Source organism: Pleurodeles waltl, chromosome 10, assembly GCF_031143425.1.
Source record: "Pleurodeles waltl isolate 20211129_DDA chromosome 10, aPleWal1.hap1.20221129, whole genome shotgun sequence".
Lineage (NCBI taxonomy): Eukaryota > Metazoa > Chordata > Amphibia > Caudata > Salamandridae > Pleurodeles > Pleurodeles waltl.
This window is the reverse complement of record NC_090449.1, coordinates 991,957,436-991,976,758: the sequence shown is the minus strand read 5'-3', so window position 1 is coordinate 991,976,758 and position 19,323 is coordinate 991,957,436.

The window sequence follows — 19,323 nt, the reverse complement described above, 5'->3', positions numbered from 1 at the left end:
CAGAAGAAGGACTACTGTGCTGCTCTGCTGCAAGAAGGACTATACTCTACTGCCTTGCTACTCTGCTGTGCTGTTACCCTGCTACCTGAGTGGAAAGGACTGGACCAGAATCTTGACCACAAGACCCCCAGAGTGACTTCATGGGCTGGATGGCAGGCCTCCTCATCAGAGTCCCATGGACAGAAAAGGGTCCAACCACCTTGAATCCCTGCACCTGGATTTTGCCTACTCTGAGTCCTGCCCCCCAGGGGGTCCACCCCAGGCCTAGCTCCTTAGAAGTGGGCCAGTGGGTGCTCTGAAAATCCAGCTGTGGAACTAGCTGAATTGATGCAGTAAAATGCGTCACCTTGAAGTTCTGCTTTGGGATTGCCACTGTGCAATGAATCCCCAACAGAGGATCTTGCATCTCCTCAGAACCACCACTGCATGATGCATCCTTGATGCAGGACCTGGCATCATAGCCCTGCAGCTCATGTAAACCACTGCTGTGTGATACATTCTTAATGTGGGACCTCACAATGCTCCACCACCAGGATTGAACGTACTTTGTTCAGTGGGCCTAACTTGGTCCACCTATCTGACCTGCACTCCATCACGATTGGCCTGAACTTGTGATATCCACAGCTGGCTTTTTGTGCCTTTAGGCTCTCTTTCTACCTAAACATTTAAAACTGCTCACCTCTGGTTCTACTAATTGGATTGTGTATGTTTTGTGTGAAATAATTGAGTATATTTTGCTCTTTTTTGTGTGTTCACTTTATTACTTTTTGTGTGCTGCATACATTTGTTACACATTGCCTCTAAAGTAAGTCTGACTGCTTTTGTGCCAAGCTATCAGAAAGCTAAGCACAGGATAATTTAGTGACTTTAATGGTTCACCCTGACAGAAATTGTGGCTGTTGCTTGAGAAGGGCTCATACTCCCCTACCCATTCATGACAGTTCTGTTTTGAATATTTGAAATATTTTGTTGGATTGCTCCCTATTATGTTTTCTTTGTACTGGTATTTTGCCTTGTTTGATGTAATTTTGTTGTGTCCTCTAAAGCTCTGTTATTACTTTCATGATGTCAAAGAATTCTGCTACTTATTTATTTGAACTAGCACATTCTTTTATAGCTCCTGTGATAGACAACCAGACAGAAAACTGTGTACAACAACATTGTGACAAGACTAGTGAGTCAAAATGTAATATAAAAAAATTAATTGACATGCTTTGTTGGTAAACTACCAAAACACTGTGCCAAACATATTATAGAACACAATATTGTCAAACAAACTGTAAGAATAGCTACATTTTACTAAATAGTATTATGGCTTTCAGAATCTTTTGAATAAGTTTGCTGATTTCTGCAAAACTTGTTGCCTAGAGGTTATCACCACCAAGACAAAAATTATATTTTTTAATCAGCATGAATCATGTCAATGAATGAGTGAATGAAAATGGATATGTATAGCATTCGGTTACTCCACCTGGAGTGTCCCCTCGCTCAGGTCCAGCTCACCATCCACAGGAAATATAACCTATTAGTCCAGAGCTACCTCGAAGAGCTAGGTTTTTAGTTGTTTTCAAAACACTGTTTCCTGTTTCACAAATAGGTTCCAGGTATCTAAAAGAGTGTCCTCCCATTTGTGGTCTATTAACTTTGGGGATGGATGCCAGAGCCCTGCCAGAGGATCTAAATCTCCTGGTGGAGCAGGTGATGAGGGCCTTTGCCCTGGAGTATTTGATGGTAAAAACACAAGGCTTTAAAAGCCACCCTCTTACTTAATGGGAGCCAGTGTAAAGAGCTAAGGGCCTTTCCCATGGAGAAGAATTTCTGAAGATTTAATATTAGTCGGGCAGCTGCATTTTGCACTCTCTGTAGCTTCAGAAGTCTACTCCTGGTGACCTCAAGATACACAACATCAAAATATTCAAACCTAGATGTAATTAGGGTCTGTATCACATTTTGACTGGCCTCTTTTGGCAGAAGGTCCATGATTTTCCGAAGCGTCTATAAAATGCCAAAACAGGTACCTGCCAAAGCCTCGATCAGTTCATCAAAACTCAATTGCAAGTTAAGCCAGATCCCTAGAATCTTCACCGCTGGCCCTATAATATCCGGCCATCAGGCTGAGGACCAGATTGAAGGTTGCTTTCTAATCACAATCACAATCAATTTCCCTGCATTTAGTTTCAGCCAGCTCTGTTCAAGTCAGCTCAGAAGACTGACCAAGCAAGATCTAAAAAGTTCAGAGATTCAGCATGAAGGGTGAAATTCTGCAACAGGTCGATTCATTTGACTATCTAGGGATAAGGTTTGACAAATCTAGATCTTTGAAGCCCCATATTGATAAAGGTGAAATGCGGCTGGCACATGTTGCTTCTGCCATCACCAATTGGGTCCAGGGGGCTACCCTGAAAGTCCTATCCCCAGCAGTAGAGATCTATATGCAAGGGCACAGGCTGCTGCCCTATACGGGGTTAAAGTATAGGGGTATTTGAACACTAGGGACTTAAGACTTAGAGAAAAAATCTTTATAGGGTCACCTTTTTCACTCTCCCAGAGTAATCTGATCATTCCGTCATGTTTTGATTTAGGGCTAAAACGGGTGGGGGATCTGGCGGCCCTAAGAACACTTTTGTATTGGGCAAGGCTATGGTGTACAAAAGAGATTCACCACTATAGCTTGGCTGAGGAGAAGGTGATGAGTAAGGCCCATACCTTTCCCTGGTCTAAATATGTCAAGTTGCATCTTGTTAATCTGGGACTGGGGGAGTACTGGTCAAGTCCCTAGGAGATTGGCTCAGCTGCCATGGGTAGGATTATTTCTGCCTTGTGGCAGAGGAGGATCCTTGAGTGCCATAACAAGGTTAAGCCAGGGAGTCTGGTAGAGGATTTTTGAGAACCGAAACCGCTGCTTGGAAGAGAATCCTATATAGATGTCATACACTCTCCAGCTGCTTGAACAATTTTTGTTAAATTTAGGCTGGGGAATCATTTAGTAAATTAATTTGTGTGTAAATGGAAATCTGCACCTCTGATTTCACCCGGGTGCCAGTATTGTGTGAACATTGAACATATTATGTTATTTTGCTCTAGATATAATACGCAGTGTTAATCTTGGATTAAACCCTTATGTAACAACATTGGTCATGAGGCGATTACAAGAGGCTTATAGGTTTTATGCTCTGATTTATGTGGGCTCAGCCGATATTTACATGCATCTGGCTAATCAGGGAAAAGGATGGGCTAAAACTTTAAAATGAGTCTGTACTGTATCACAAACTGCACAATTATTTATTCCTATGCTGAGAATTATTTTATTTAGGTTTTCAATATGATGGGTTTTTGTTTCTTTTTTTTTTCTTTTTTCCTTATTATGATTGTAGGCTTTTACTGGTTTTAACATTTACAAATGTATGAATTGTGAGGTGGTATTAATTGTTCTATGGGCGATAGCCTGAAGTAAACTACGCTAATATAATACAGCATTATAAGTAATTTAAGTCATTTAATTTACTTTAAATATTAAACTAGAACATAATAATAAATACCAAAATAAAATTTGAACAAGTAAATACAATTTATGCATATATATAAAAATACATATATATACATAAATATCTACCTAAGTATATGTATATATGATTTATCAAGTATAAAAACAATAAATTGTTTTGAAAAAAAACATTGAATTAATTTTTTTTAAAAGAAACAATTAGCTAACACTTACATACAAGATAATATAACAAATACATATTAAATAAAAAAGTTGCACAATAAAAAAATATATAATTATTAAAGAAAGAAGGTCAAAATTAAAATTATAACAACAGTCACAAAAATGAAAAAAGTAGCAAAGGGCCTTCAAATGAGTCTAATTAGCTAATGTAATGCTAATTTAAACAAATATAGAAAAACTGTTGGACTTTGGAGGGGGATATAATTGCTCTACCCACTCAAACATAGGCAAAAGCAGGGAAAAATGTTGGACTTTGGATCAGTTAAATTTACTATTCTGACTCCAAGGTAATCAAGAGCAGGTAATGTTAGATTTACTATTCCCACTTCACAGTTAGCAAAAGCGACAAAAGTGTAAGACGTTGCAGGTGTTAGATTTACTAGTCCCATACAAATCCAAAGATCTACAGGGAATGTGTTGGAGTTTTTAAGGCTTATATTTACTATTCACACTCCAATATAAGGAAAAGCAGGGAATGTTTTTGATGTTGGAAGGGTGACATCTACAATTCCTACTCCATTCTGTAGGAAAGTACACTCTTTTTGCCATGGGTACCCTCATTTTCTGCCAGATGTCAGTGTGCTTGACCGTGTTCACTGGGATCCTGTTAACCGGGATCCCAGGGATTATGCTCTTTCCACTCTAAATTGTGTCACTCTATACTGGTAACCCAGTATTTCACCCAAAATTGGCATACTGGTGCCCCTTTATAAGTCCCTAGTATATGGTACCTAGGTACCCAGGGCATTGGGGTTCCAAGGGATCCCTATAGGCTGCAGCATTTGTTTTGCCGCCCGTAGGGAGCCTATGCAAAGACTTTTGCAGGACTGCCATTGTAGCCTGCGTGAAAAGGTGCATGCACCCTTTCACTACAATTTATACTGCACCGGGTCACTTGTAAGTCACCATATAGCCTGCCCTTCAATCCTGAGGGCAGGGTGCAAAGTACCTGTGTGTGAGGGCACCCCTGCACTAGAAGAGTTGCCCCCAGGACCATTTTCCCGGACTTGACGTGAGTGCGGGGATGCCATTTTATGTGTGTACTGGACATAGGTCACTATCTATGTCCAGCTACATAATGGTAACTCCGAACATAGGCATGTTTGTTATCAAACACGTAGGAATCATACCCCAATGCTTTTGAAAGCATTGGTTGTATGATTCCATGCAGTCTGGGGGCTCCTTAGAGGAACCCCAGTATTGCCATTCCAGCCTTCTGAGGTTTTCCAGTCAGCCCCAGCTCCGCCACCTCTCAGACAGGTTTCCGCCCGCCTGTTGCTTGAGCATCTCAAGCACAGGAAAGCAGAACAAAGAATTTCCTTTGGGACAGGGGTGTTACACCCTCTCCCTTTGGAAATAGGAGGGTTACAGGCTTGCGAGGGGTAGCCTCCCTAGGCCTCTGGAAATGCTTTGAAGGGCACAGATGGTGCCCTCCTTGCATAATCCAGTCTACACCAGTTCAAGGACCCCCCAGTCCCTGTTCTGGCTTGAAACTGGACAAAGGAAAAGGAAGTGACCATTCCCCTGTCCATCACCACCCTAGGGGTTTTGCTCAGAGCTCTTCCAGAGGGTCCCTGGGTTTTGGCATCTTGGATTGCAAGTTTTCAAGGAACTCTGGGAGCATCTGAGTGGTCAGTGCCAAAAGGTGATATCAGAGCCCTCCCCTGATAGGTGTTTACTTGTTTAACTGACCTATCCACCTTTCAGGGCTATTTAGGGTCTCTCTCTTTGGTGATTCTTCAGATTTGGATTGCAAGACTCCAGCAGGAATACCCTATATCATTTACTTCACCTTCTCACTGAAGAAACTGCATCTGGACCCGCCAGGAACTCTACAAACTGAAACAAAGAAGCAAAGATGACTTCTGCAATATTATATCTTCAGATCCTATCAGCAACTGCAACTGTTTCCTGGTCGTGCATCCTCAGAGGACAGACTGCCTTCAGCCTGCACTAGAAGAACAAAGGAATCTCTCTTGGAGTGAAGGAGTCACTCCCCTGCTTCAGCAGGCACCTCTCTGAAATGACAACTGGTTGTGTGGGACCCCCTCTACTGACAAGCTGCTTGGATCCTGCATCACAGGTGGTAGTCTGAAGTGGTCCCAATGGTCCTGTTGTCCAACTGTCTAACTTTGGTGGAGGTAAGAGCTTGCCTTCCCATGCAAGACAGTACCCCTGTGCACCATGTGTTTTACAGTTGCCAAGGCTTGTTGGTACCCTTCCATGAAGTTCTTCGTGCACATGCAGCTCCGACCCCCAGCACTTCTTCCTGTGATGCACAGCTTCCTGCCTGGTTCTGCAACAGCATGGGACCCTTTGTTGTAGTGCTGTGTGGGCCTCCTTTTTCACCTTCTTTGACCCCGTGGTGTGGGACTCCTGTGCATGCTGCCTGTCTTCTTAGGGCTCTCTGAGTTGCTGAGAGCCCCCTCCAATTCCATCTCCTGGGTAGAGTCCACCAGGTCCCTCCTGGTCCCGGGCAGCGCCCTTTTCCACTAATCTCGATCTTTGCATGTCCCAAGGCTTGCTGGCAGAATCCAGCGACACAAACCAGACTGAAATCATCCATCCGGTGTGGGACATCATCTGCACCAACCAGGAATCCGCCTTGATCTTCTTGGGTGCAGTAATGACTGTTGTTCTTCACCATTGGTTCTTTTTTTGCACCTTCATCCAGGGTAGCAGGGGCTCCTGTTATCCCTAGACTGTTCTGTGCTCTTGGACCTGGTCCCCTTCTTCCACAGGTCTTCAGATCCAGGAATCCACTGTTGGTGTCTTGCAGTTTCTTCTGGTTCTTGCAATATTGTCTTTCTCATGTTCTTATGTGTACTAGGAAAGGTGCTGTGATTTACTCCTGCTTTTCTGGGCTCTGGGGTGGGCTCTATTACTTACCTATGGTGTTTTCTAATACTCCCAGCACCCCTCTACACACTTTGCTTGCCTAGGTGGGAAACCGACTTTCGTATTCCACTTTCTTAGTATATGATTTGTGTTCCCCCTACACCCATTTCTAACTATTTTGATTTACACTATTTGCACTGTTCTGTTTTACAACTATTTCTGCATACTAGTGTATATAATTTGTGTGTTACTTACCTCCTATGGGAGTACAGTCTCTATGTTAATTTTGGCATTTGTGTCACCAAAATAAAATACGTTTATTTTTGTAACATTGAGTATTTTCTTTCATGTGTGTGAGTACTGTGTGACTACAGTGGTAATGCGTGAGCTTTGCATGTCTCCTAGACAAGCCTTGGCTGCTCAGCTGTAGCTACCACTAGAAAGCCTAGCTTCTCGGCACTGCCTCCATTTCACGTGAGAGAGCGTAGCTTATATACTCAATATTAACATGAAATGTTTATGAACAAATGCATAATAATGCAGCATAGAAAATTTATTATTGTGCTTTAGCTAAACATGCGCTTGAAATGTACCCACAGGGAGGGGCCATCAATGTCTACGATGATTAATTAAATTGACTAATGATGTAGAATTAATGTGTTAAGGTATGGTTTTACACTAAATACAAAGGGTCATATGTTAAAGTCTTGCTAAGAAATCATTAGGCCTTAGTTAGCATGAGTCGAGGCCTAGCTGCCCGGTTTCGTATTACATGTGTTTTTCTAACGTACAGTGTGCTGACTTGCTGAAGGACATGAACTCGTACTTTTCCAAAAAGCTGTAAGATGAGTGTAACTGTAGTAGATCCATTCTCATGGGATTCTACTTGCTCAAGGAAACATTCTTGCTGAATGCAACAGTGTAGACTAGTCGCAGGTACAAGGTCGCCTGAACCGGTACAGACAATGGAACCACTGACTGAAGATGTGAAAAGGACCACGAGAGTATGAAATCATACCGGACATTCTACCAACTGGAGATGTCAATCATAAGAACCAATAAACTACGTGCAAACTGTTATGGGGTGACAATTTTGATGAACTCACTGGAAACCCACTGGATGAAGATAGTGGGGTGCCAACCCTCACCCATTCAGAAATTAGGGGACTGGACAACAGAAAAGGGATAAAATGAGTTAGTTAGGGAGATGCCATTGCTATGACCCAGACACTTTGTCACTCTACCTAGAGACTTTGCTGTTTGGTTCTTCAACCCATCCTTTCCCTTACCTTGCTCGTTTATACTTTACCTCCTTATGAGGGAAGTACCCTTTTTTACCTGTATTACCGAGCTGTGCTGAAACCTTGACTGATGGTGAATCAACTGATGTCCGAGGACGAAGACTGAATCTGTATGCTGACCCAATACGGAGGTTAACTATATGACAATGAAATTGTAAATTGTAAATTGTCTGTTTGCTCTTCCTTTCTCGGTACCAACTGCTTCTTTTGACAGAGACCTTAGTTTGAGGTTTTCCAAACTGATGTTACTAAATTGTTTTGCATGAAGCCCAACATGCCAATGCTAATTTGAGGTTAGTTAAGAGGTTTATTAAATGGATGCAAATAGACAAATGACTGAATCAAGGCTTTGTTGAATAATGCGCTAATGATACTCTGCTAAGGATAATCTATGTTAACATCGTGCTATGTTCCAATATTCGTGATTCTTGTTTTGATGAAATCTTATCAGAGTTGCCATATTGTGACGATGCTAATGTGTTTCTTGGTTTTGAGACTAATGAGCTTACTAGTAGAATTGTAATCAATAGGAAATAAACATCACAAAATCGTACTACACTGGTGTGGTTATTCATGACTGAAAGGTCATGGTGGTTTCTGAGTTTTATTAATGTCATTGATTAATTTGAATTGTCTTGTTACGGTGAATATTGATGATGTTATTGACATATTGATTGACATGCTGATTAGCTATCTCGTCCTAAGGTGTCTTCAATCAGGGTCAAAAGATTAATTGGCCTAAAACGAGGCCCAGAGTAAGTAAATTAGTCATAAGGGGAAGCGTTATCAGATCTGGTAGCAGAGCGACGGTTTGGCCCTTTGGGGGCCCTAGGACGAAGAACCATTGTTTAGAATTGTTTTTTTTTTAAATAATGCAAATTGGAGGTATGATGTGTCTCTAAATTCCCCATGACTCTCCCGGGATCTCAGAGCTTGCCTAAGTGAGTTGGGTATGTTCTCGGGGTACTAGCATGTGTGGTGTAGAATTTGCGCTTGCTCAGCTTATGCATATTGCAGGTGATTTGTGAAGTTTGTGTGAATTATAGGTCAGGTGATGTTGTTTTAATAGGAGTGGGCGTACTCCGCAGTATTAAAGTAGGGAAGTCGTCATGTGAATGTGGTGCTTTGTGCTAAAAAATTGTCCACGTGGTTGTTGGTGATGTACGGACCCGTCGTGGTCTAAGACTCTGGAGTACATTGACAAGTGTATGAGACACTTGCTTTATGTTGTAATTTGTGCGGTTTAATAGGTCAATCGGGCGTGGTTGACAAGTCGAGTTTGAGTCAATTGTGTGAGTGAAACCTTCTATGGAGATTTTGGCAAGTTCTAAAGTGCACTAGAACGTACCATAGACAAGTTGAGAGTAAGATTTGCGGGTCAAATTCTGCTTGCGGGTGCGGGAGCTGAGAAGGAGAGAGTAGCGGCCGAGGATTCAAGTGAAATCTCTGTAAAGCTCTGAAGCGATTGTGTTACCCTTCCTGTAGTAAACTGGCAAATTTGTTTTTTTTTTGTTAAAGGTGCTCGCAATATATTGCATTAGTTCTGTGAGGGGAGGAAAAGTCGCAAGGCTTTGTCAGCCATAGTGTGTGTGTGAGTGTGACGTCATTTGAGACGCGCTACGATAGGTCAGTTGCCGAGATGGGTCGCGCATGGATTGGTAGCCTTCCGTGAGAGGCAATTGGTTGAGAAGGTAGGCGAAGGGTCTTCTGGGAATTAAAGTCACTTCCTGATTAGATTCTAAACAAAATAAAAGATGCAAAAATGAAGTTTTTCAAGGCTCTAAAGTGTGCTTTGAGGGGAGATACATTCATTACAGCGAGTGCGGGGGAGCCTACACCACCTGAGGGTTCTCCAGCTTATATCGTAATGGAGGAGAAGGGAGTTGTGCCATGTCTTTGGTTAAAGCAGTGGTGCAAACTGAGAGAAGGAGGGATGTTTGGCGTTTCCAGAACACGGAACGTTTAATATAAGAATTCTGGAAAATTTGTGATTAATGTTAAGTGTGCAAAAACCGCCCCCAAGACCAGCTCATTATGAGGCATTATCAGTCTGGGATTTAATGACCATACAACAAAGGCAGCAGACGTTTATGAGGAGAATGAAAAGAGCAGAAAAGACTGGGATAATGAGACCAGGATGTGGAGAAGGGGAATAGTTGACGGAATTAAGATGTTTCCGGCAATAACTCAAGAAGATGAGACACATGGAAAGAAAGCCATTTGTAAGACAGGCAAAGGTTCCAGGAAGACCAAGGAGACTGAGAGGTCTTGGGTAGATGAAGATGATTCAGACGATGAAGAGTTTCTTAATCGGTTGTTACATGATCGACCGCCACCATATGCCATAAATGATAATGCACAAAGTACTAGTGTGGGTTCGGAAGATCTGACACAAAATAAGGGAATCACGAATACAATGCAGACAAATGATACAGTTTTGATACAGAATGGTGTCAGTGTACCCACTGTGCCAGACATGCAGATACAGTTGCAGCCACTACCAATTCAGAGGCTCTATCCTGATGTCCCAGTCTTGGAGACAATTATGAGGTTGATGGTGCCACCTGATCCAGTATATACGAGATCAAATTTGGTGCAGATTGAGCCAACTCCACAATTGCTGCCCCAGCCGCAGTAACAGGTGGTTCCGAGTTACACTTCTGTTGCAGGATCGCAGTCAGTAGCTACAGCACCCATGATGAATCAAGCTATGGGAGTTAATGCTCCACAGGGTTTGGGAATTGGACAGTCACCAGCTGCTATATCATTGCCAATTACTGTTGGTCCACCAGTACCGCTGTGTGCGCAAGGTAAGTCTGGCGTATGTGATCAGGGAATAATGACCCAAGAGGCAATAAGAGGAGAGTCTACCGGAAACTTGCAGGGAATGACACAGGGAGGACAGACAGCCGAAAGGTCTAGATCCTTGTTTGACTTTAGTCCGATTGGGGTTCCTTTGGAGACAATGAGGCAAGCAGGGTTAGGTACACTAACCCCACAGGTAATGAGTACGAATACGACACAGACACCAAAGGTGCAGTCTGAAAATGTCTTTTTGCAAGGTTTGACAGCGCAACAATTGAACGAGTGGTTAGACAAACTCAACACTCCGCAGACTACTACAGTGACCACAGAGAGATCAGAAAGAGAATTTTGTGAGACTGGGTTTAGAAGCCACAGAACTAGTAGAAGGAACAATGGGGATGAACAGATTAGAGTAATACACGGAAGCAGAATTGAGGTATCTGTGCCCCAAAATAACCAAGGAAGTGAGCAAGGTGCATCAGAGGTTGGCAAACCTAGCAGACAAATACGGCATAGACTTAGACGCTACAAAGCATTTGAAGAGGAGTTATAGGTTAGATTTTGAGCCTAAAGACTTCGATCACATGAGATCCACCGGAATGAAGGCACATCTTAAAGAGATACTTCAGAGTGCTTACATTTGGGGAGCATTAGAGAAGAGGGAAGGCAGATGGGCAAAAAAAAGAGATAAAGAGAAAGGTGACGGCCCGGAGCCAAAGCAGGCTAAAGCTGCACCGGACACGGGGACAATAAAGGTGTTATCAATGAGAGAAACAGCTGGAGGGGTTCTAGTTCATGTACCGTGGTCTAGAGGTGACATCCTATCATTCACAAATGATTAGCCCAGGTTGAGGGAGAAGCAGATAGAGTGGTACCAGCAGACACAAGACTTGAATACCCTGTTTGAGATTATAGTCCCAGCTGATTTATTGCTTGAGTGCAAGAGAGGTGTGGATTGGCCGACAGAGGAGCTGGTAAGGGACAAGGTTACTGGAGCACTGTCTTCTGAAGTGATGAGGTATTACTATAAAGTGAATGAGTTTCTGAAGCAGAAGGTGTCGCCGGAAGTTACTGATTGGCAGAAAATTGACCGAACATCACAGGAGGCCAAAGAGTCGATACATGCTTACTATGAGAGGTTGTTGAAGGCATTCAAACACTATAGTGGCACTGAGGTCATAGAACCGAAAGACATGAATCACCTTGTGTTCAGGTTTGTTGAAGGGCTGAGGCCAGAAATTAGCCAGATGATTAAGAATCATTTAATCTGTTGGCAAGCGAAGCCGAATGATGAGGTGTTACAGTATGCAAAATACTGTAGTGACAAGATCAAACTGAAACAGAGAAAGTTGAAGGAGAAAGTGATGGTGATGCAGATTAAGGCAGCGCAAGCAGGGATGCAGGGAAATGGAATACAGCAGATGGTACAGCAGCAACCACAGGGAAATTTAATTTTTCAGGCACAACCAAGAGGACGAGGTCGAGGAGGTTTTGTGAACCGTGGTCCAGATATGAATACCGTTGTAGTTCAAAATGATGTGCAAGAAATAAAAAAGGTATCACCATGTCACGCGTGCGGGGGTGTGGGGCACTGGAAACGGGAGTGCCCAATGGTGGTTCAGGATGGTGTTCAACAAAGCAATGATGTCGGTACATTTCAAAATGTAAGGGGTCCAAAAATGAAGGGTCAAAATCTGAATTTCCAGAATAACATGGTTCAGATGCAGGGTCTTCAGCCCATGCAACAGATACAAATGCCGCGTGTTCAACCAGCACAAGTGCAACATCAGATTTCCATGGTACCTAGACAGCAAATGCAGATACCATTAGCTCTGATGGGACAGCAACAGGTCATGCTTCCTCAACAGGTCACAGGTCAAACAATGAGTCAAAATAATACAGTACAACAGCTCCCATTGCGTGGTGAGGATGGAATAAACGATGAATGGTCGGATGATTGTTCAGATATTGAGGAGTGCAGGCTTGCAGCGTCCCTAGAGGTAGATCAGAGGGGTCTCTATGTAGAGGGAAAGGTGATGGGCCATAAGGTCTTGTTCCTAGTTGATACAGGAGCTACACGCTCTACAGTTAGAAGTGCAGAGGTTCCAAAATTGCCACTTTCGGGGCATATCATAAGGGTGGTAGGAGTAGCAAATCAGTTCCTGACAAATCCGATTACAGATCCGTTCAAGTTGAGATTGGTAACTTCCAGGGATTACATAAATTTGTAGTCTGTGGCTCGAGTCCCGTATCCCTACTGGGAAGAGACTTAGGGGGTTATTACAACTTTGGAGGAGGTGTTAATCCGTCCCAAAAGTGACGGTAAAGTGACGGATATACCACCAGCCTTATTACGAGTTCCATAGGATATAATGGACTCGTAATACGGCTGGTGGTATATCCGTCACTTTACCGTCACTTTTGGGACGGATTAACACCTCCTCCAATGTTGTAATAACCCCCAAACTGTGCAAGACGAGGTGTTCGATTACCTATTTCAATGAAGGGATTGAGGTGCAAACAAACAGTGATGATGAAGGGGACGATGGTCAGATCTCTGAGCTAGAGACGGAGACCGTAAATGAGGAATACCTTTTGATAACTTTATTCTCTATGTTCACAGTGACTGACTTACCAGCTGAATTACAGGGAACGGTGACAGAAAAAGTGTGGGACCTGACAGGAAAGGAAGTGGGACTAATAAAAGGAGTAGAACCGGTCAAGGTAGAGGTAAAGCCAAATGCAGTGTTTCCCCAGGTACCGCAGTACCACATGGCACAAGATGTTCTTATACAAGTGTCGCAGATAATTGCAGACTTTGTGACGCAAGGACGTCTGAAAGAAGTGATGAGCAGCCCATGTAATTCACCAATAATGGGTTTGAAAAAGCCTTGTGGGAAGGTTCGAATTGTGCAAGACCTGAGAAAAATAAATGAAATTGTGGTAATATGGTGTACCATAGTGCCAAATCCAGCAGTGATTATGTTTCAGGTTCCGTGTGATGCAGAGTGGTTCACAGTCGTGGACCTGTCCCAAGCATTCTTTTCGGTGACTCTTCATGAGGATAGCCAATTTCTTTTCAGTTTCAAATTCTTGGACAAGGTTTACAGTTGGTGTAGAATTTCTCAAGGGTTTTCTGAATCACTTTCCATCATATATTGAAGAAGGATTTGGAATCATTGGAATTGCCTTTCATTTCAACTCTAGTACAGTACATTGATGATTTGTTGATTGCGTCCATAACAAAAGATGACTGCAGGTATGACACAATTGCCTTGTTAAATCATTTGGGAAAGAATGGACATAAAGTGTCCCCAAAGAAGCTGCAATACTGTCAGAAAGAGGTGAAGTACTTGGGTCACCTGATTGAAAAGGGGTCTAGGAAAATATCTAAAGAGAGAGTGACAGCCATACTGCAGATGAATCCCCCAACAACAAAGAGAGATGTTAGAATGTTTTTGGGAATGTTTGGCTACTGTCGTCAGTGGATCCCCAACTTCTCGATCATTTCTACACCTTTGGTGAGATTGACTGTCAAGGAGATTCAGGATGGCCCGGGTGCCATAACCATGTCCGAGAAAGAGATGAAGGCATTCATGGAGCTGAGGGAAAGTATGTGCAGGGCACCAGCTTTAGGTATGCCTGATTACACAAAGCCTTTTGTACTGTTTTGTCATGAACGTGATGCTTGTTCTTTGTCTGTCCTGGCACAGGTCCATGGAGGTGCAAACCACCCAGTAGCATATTTTTTCAGCTACTTTGGTCCCAGTCGCAGCAGCCCTACAAGGTTGTTTGCGTGCAGTTGCAGCAGTTGGTCAAAGCCTCACTCAGTGTGAAGGTATAGTGATGGGACATCCATTGACAGTAATGGTCCCAATTTCAGTTGAAATCCTGTTGATCCGAACAAAGACTCAGCATATGACGAATGCTTGTTTGACTAAATATGAAACAATTATACTGGGGTCACCAAATGTATCCCTGAAAAGATGTACTGTATTGAACCCGGCAACTTTGCTTCCTATTGAAAATGTGAACATTGATGATGCTGAGGAAGTGGAACATGATTGTCTTGAGGTAACAGATTTGTGCACCATACCGAGACCTGACATTAAAGATACCCAATTGGAGGAAAATGATTACATTATCTTTGTTGATCGTTCATCCCTTAGAGACGCAGTAGGAGTACTGAGGGCTGGATATGCCATGTGTACGATCACTGGTATCTTAGAAGCTTCCTGGCTCGAAAGAGTATACTCCGCTCCAGTGGCTGAATTAATTGCTCTTACTAGGGCATGCCACACAGCTGAGAACCTGAAGGTCACTATCTATACTGACAGCAGATACGGATTTGGAATTGTACATGATTTTGGCCAGTTGTGGTCACAGAGGGGTTTCCTGACCTCTTCTGGTTCACCAGTGAAAAATGGCGAAAAAATTAAAGATTTGTTGCACGCGATTCAGTTACCTCTTGAAATTGCTGTGGTGAAATGCACTGCTCATGTTAAGTCACAAGACTTTGTGTCAATGGGAAATGGATATGCAGATCAACTGGCAAGGTTTTGTGCATTGAACTGTATATTGTTTCAAGATCAGTGGGAATTGTTACCTGAAACTGAAATTAAACATGCAAGGGTATGCATTAAGGGTGGTTGACAACTTAGATGAGTTAAAATCATTGCAGGGACGTGCCAGCAAAGAGGAGAAACGCTCCTGGCAAAGAATGCAGTGCGTTCAGAGATCTGATGACTTATGGGTCTCAGAGGAGGGAAAAATGGTTTTGCCAAACAGTCTTTTGTCACAATTTGCGAGGTTTTACCATGGTAGGCATATGTTGGGAGAGATGCAATGATCAGGTTGTTCAAAATTGATTGGTTCAATCTCAAATTCAGACAAATTGCAGAGGTTATCTGTCACAGGTGCATCATCTGTCAGCAGATGAATGCAGGAAAAGGGACCGTGGTGAATTTGAGCCACATTGGGAGAGCAGGAGGTCCATTTAGCAGAATGCAGATGGATTTTATTGAGATGCCCGTGTGTGGAGGACTAAGATATGTGTTGGTGATTGTGTGCGTTTTCAGTCACTCGATTGAAGCTTACCCTACAGGTAGGAATGACAGTCTCACAGTAGCGAAGCTGCTGCTTAGAGAACTGATACCACGTTTCGGGTTTCCAATCTCTTTAGAATCAGATAGGGGCAGACAGTTCGACAATGAGGTGTTTGAGCTCTTGTGTGCTGCATTGAACATTGAACAGAAGTTGCACTGTAGCTATCGCCCTGAAGCATCAGGACTAGTGGAGCAGATGATTGGTACCTTGAAGTCGAGAATGGCAAAGATGTGCGCAGTTACCAATTTCAAAATGGCCAGATGCATTGCCCTTAGTGTTGATGTCAATGAGAAACACACCCGACAAGAAAACAGGACTGTCTCCTCATGAGATTCTTATGGTGTTGGAAAATGGGTTATTGGTAAGGGCAGGTAGGTACCTACACCTAGCAACAAGCCACTAACCTCCACCTAGGTACAGTTAGGTCTCAGTAAATTAATCCCAGCTCAACCCTTGGTAGCTTGGCAACGAGCGTCAAGGCTTAACTTAGGAGACATTGTGTAAAGCATTCAAATATCACAAAACAGTAATTAAATAAAACACAGGAAACAGTTTAAAAATCCAAAACCAATTCATAAAAATAGTTTATATTTTTATCTTTAAAATGACACAAAAACGAATAAAATCGGATAAAGGGAACCGGAGATATGAATTTTTAAAGAATTATTATTTTTCTAGCGCTTAGAAACAAAAAGCGCCAATCGGGTCATCTGGTTGCACCAGAACCGGGGCAAAGTCAAAGTTTAAGGCCGACCGCGATGGAGCCCTGCTCGGCTACAAGTAGCGGGAGGCCTCGGTTAAAAAGTTACCTTCTGACTTAGTCTTTATTTTGAAGTTTTTCTTCACCAGGACGAACCTGCCAGTTGAATCCGACCTCCTGGAGCCCTTGTCCGGATACGCGATGTGGGTTTCCTCGGTGGAGATTTTTACCTTCGGACTTAGTCGTTTTTTCAAGATGAAAATCCTTCGACCGGGGTAAACCTGGATCTTGATCCGACGTCCGTGGAGCCCTTCTCGGATACGATGGCTGGGAGGTCCCGGTCAACTTTTTACCTTCGGACTTAGGGGGTGATTCTGACCCTGGCGGTAATTACCGCCATGGCGGAGGTCGGCGGTAGCACCGCCAACAGGCTGGCGGTGCACCGCTGGGCATTCTGACCGTGGCGGTTCAGCCGCGGCCAGAAACGGAAAGTCGCGGTGTCCCGCCGACTTTCCGCTGCCCTTGAGAATCCTCCATGGCGGCGGAGCACGCTCCGCCGCCATGGGGATTCTGACACCCCCTACCGCCATCCAGTTCCTGGCGGTTCTCCCGCCGGGAACAGGATGGCGGAAGGGGGTGCCGCGGGGCCCCTGGGGGCCCCTGCAGTGCCCATGCCAATGGCATGGGCACTGCAGGGGCCCCCGTAAGAGGGCCCCAAAAAGAATTTCAGTGTCTGCCTAGCAATTCTGAGCCGGCGTCCTCGTGGGAAGGGTGTTTCCCGCTGGGCTGGCAGGCGGACTTTCGGCGGTCGCCCGACAGCCCAGTGGGAAAGCCAGAATGACCGCCGCGGTCTTTTGACCGCGGAGCGGTCTTTCGGCGGGAACCGCGTGGCGGGCGGCGACCGCCATCCGCCGCGGTCAGAATGACCCCCTTAGTCTCTTTTTCGGAGGTTTTTCTTTACCGGGACGAACCACCAAGTCAGGCTGGGTCGCAGTTGAGGCAAGCCGGCTAGAATTTCCGCGGAGGGTCGGTCCCTCTCTGGAGCTTTTTTACAAAAATTTTCAAATCTTTTCCAAACTTCTGGGGCTTCACCCAGATGTTCTTTTAAGGTTCTTTTGGGGTCCACAGCTCACCCCAAGGGTCCAGAAGTTCTGTGATGGTCCTTGGGGGGTGCGGACTTCAACTCCCAAAATGCACCTGGCGCAAACTCCTTTTTGGCCACTGGGCAGTGGTCAACTGGTCTCTTTTTTTCAGGAGTTGGTGCAGGGGACTCTGGATAGCAATTTTTCACTTGTAGCAAACAGGGAGTCCCTCCTTGAACCAGTTGAAGCCAGGCAAAGTCCTTCTTGTGGTGAAGCCCAAGTGTGCAGCTGGTGCAGTCCTTCTGAGTGCAGGTTCCAGGTGCAGGCCAGGGGTCCAGCAGGGCAGTCTTTCTTCTCCTTTAGTTCTTTTCTTCTTGAAATCTGGCGGGGATCTGAGGTGTGGGGGCTGGTCTGCCAGTTTTATCCTTGCTCCTGGGTGAAAAGCAGGGGGGTCCTGGTTCTCCAATCAGGTACAGGGTCGTCCCCCTGTGATGACCACTTCCTGGGAAGTGTGGCAAAAATCCATCCCAAAAGGCAACATTCTCTAAAAATCCAACATGGCTGAATCTGATTTTTGGAGGTAACATCTAGCTGAGCCCACCCACTTGTGTGGCTAAAAATCATAAACACACCCCTCTCCTGCCCTCTCCTAATCTAATCAAGGGGGCACCTAGTTGTCTGGGGTTGCAGGATGTGGGGGTGTTGCTGGGTGCTCCAGATGTCCTTCTCTGCCTTTGAAGACCAGTTTGGCAGCCCTCCCCCTTCCTGCCTCACCATCTGCTGAGGGGAGATTCTCTCCCCCAAGCACATTCCTTTGTGTGAAGCCAGGCCACTTCACACCTCATCAAGGCAGCTTGGCAAAAGCTGCTGCAGGCTGGCCAATCAGAGCACAGCAGCAAAAACAATGCAGAGCTGAAATTGGCAACTTTTTAGGTAAAGTCTAAACTTTTTACCTGAACAAGTTATATTAAATCCAACAACTGGAAGTTGTGGGATTTATTACAACAATTAATTTGATACCAAATTCTTGGTATGCAACATTTAAGGAGACTTTAAAATTTAAAATAAAGTCTCCCCATTCTAGCCTATGAAGGCCATTTACTTCAATGAGGGAAAAACGAATTTGGCTGTTTTTACCTCACCAGGGCTTATAAATCTATTTTTATAAAGTCCCTGCTTATAGTTACATGGCACCCAGCCCTAGGGGCACATAGGGCACACCTTAGGGGTGACTTATATGTAAAAATAAGGTAGTTTAGGACTTTGGAACTACTTTTAATTCTAAAGTCGAATTTGCATATAACTTTAATTTAAAAGAAGCCAGCAAGGCAGGCCTGCTTTTAAAATGACACTGGGCACCTCAGCAGTGCAGCTAGGTGTGCACCACCTATGCTGTGGTCCCTAAACCTACATGCCCTACCATATACTAGGGACTTATAGGTAGGTTAACTTAGCCAATTATAATTAGCCTAATTTGCATATCCATTTTACACAGAGCACAGGCCCTGGGACTGGTTAGCAGTACCCAGGGCACCATCAGAGTCAGGAAAACACCAGCATAAAGTGGAAAATGGGGGCAAAAAGTTAGGGGGCCTCTGCAATCAGCCCTGTTTTCTCACACAGCCCCCCCCCAGCCCACACGCCCAGGAGACTCAGCCCAACCCTCGGAGAGTCTTCCTGGCTTGTTAGGCGAGGAAGACAGTGAAGAAAACTGGCTGTCCCTTTGCAGGGCCTACTCTGCCTTACATCCTCCTGTCATGGTCA